We start from the raw sequence: 1,657 nt of genomic DNA on the forward strand, positions 1-1,657 counted from the left end.
ATTGCGCCACATACTTCACTGAAGAGCCCTGGGGGTGGCAGATGCAGGTAGATGCAGGCAGGCTTAGTCTTTTTCCACAGCATTTCAGAGAGGGGGTGGCTTTTTCCTGCTGCAGACTGCACCCTCAGCCCAGCCACTAAGCCCGGGGGTGACAGGCACGGGTAGGCTTTGTACTATCATGCAGCCTTCCAGGGATGGGACCACTTTCTCCAACTGCGGACTGAGCCCCTGACCTGAGACCTAATCCAGGCTTGGCTCCCCTCCTCCCTAGGTGCACGAATAGGGAGCTGGCCCCAGTCCAAAGAAAGCCCAGCAGTTAGAGACAGGATCCCTCTCAGTCACAGTCTGAGGTCTTTCTCCTGTCCAGATATGGTCCTACACTTCTCTAACCACTCTTTCTCTTCCCTTTGTTTCTCTGCAGAAGGGGGTCCCTCCCCTGTGTGCCTACATGGCCCATTTTGCAATCACCCACCTATCTTTTTTCCAGTTGACCCATTTTCTTCCTGGTAGATTCAGTCTCTTTTCCCCCAGACTCTGGGGTTCAAAGTCCTTTGCCTTCAGCACTTCTTTGTTTGAGAGATACGGGACATATGGATCCCCCTACTTCTCTGCTATGTTGGCCCCCATCCATGGCTATGAGTTTTAATACAAAGTGTTCAAACCATTGGTCTGTCTCTTATTTTATTACATTGTGTTGTTTTCCTATGAGGAGGAGAACCCCCCAAAAGAGGAAGGTTGTGTAGGTGACAGGCCACAAGGATCTCTGGCTGAAGTCCATCCCAGGTCAATGGGGGACTCAAGTGCTCTATTTTCTACTATGTTGAAGGGTTCCGAGTTGGCTTGGTGTGCTGGGCACATGATTGCTCAGTCCAAAGCTGGTTTGGAGAAGTTGCAACCAGAGGGCTCCTTTTAGACCTGGTGTTCTGGAGATCTGATTGTTCTATAATCTGCTGTGTTGCACGGGTTTTAGTCTGAGGCCACTTGGTCAGTCTGGTGTCTGTGGGGACTATGTCCCAGCATTGGGACAGGGAACTTATTGTCCCAGGGCCCCAAGTGGGTCTGGTGTTCTCGTGTTTGAATTGCAAGGTCTGCTGGCTGAGGTCTCCCATCAGAGTGCATATGGTAAGTCAGACATCCGAGTTGCTCTGTGTGTCACGCAACTGAAGAGTTTTGGTTCAGAGAATGCAAACTCAGCCCAATGTCTGGGGACTCCTTTTCCCTGTGTTTAACTGGGTTAGAGGTGTCATGGCCTCAGGGTTTTCAGTGGGCCTCGTGTTCTGTGGACTTGGTTGCCCTGTTCTCTGCTTAATTAGAAGGCTTCCCCACTATGTGACTCCTTTTCCTGGTGCAGAGTTGGGTTGGAAGGCTTCTGTTCTTAAGGCTCCTTATCAGTCCATTGTCCAAATAATATATTTACCCAGTGCTGAGCTTGGCTAGTAGGCTTGTCATGTAAGGGTTCATGTAGACCTAATGTCTGAGGGACTCAAGCCTAGTGCCAAGCTTGGTTGGGGGTGTTAATGGGCAGCTGGCAATCTTGGTGTTCTGGGGACCTGATTGTCTTGTGCTCTGCTCAGCTGGAGGCCTTGTGATAGGAGAGGTCCTGGTCAGACTGGTATCCAGGGGATTCTTGTGTCCAGTGTTCAATTCCTTTGGTAGG

The sequence above is a fragment of the Prionailurus bengalensis genome, chromosome A1, assembly GCF_016509475.1.
Source record: "Prionailurus bengalensis isolate Pbe53 chromosome A1, Fcat_Pben_1.1_paternal_pri, whole genome shotgun sequence".
Classification (NCBI taxonomy): Eukaryota; Metazoa; Chordata; class Mammalia; order Carnivora; family Felidae; genus Prionailurus; species Prionailurus bengalensis.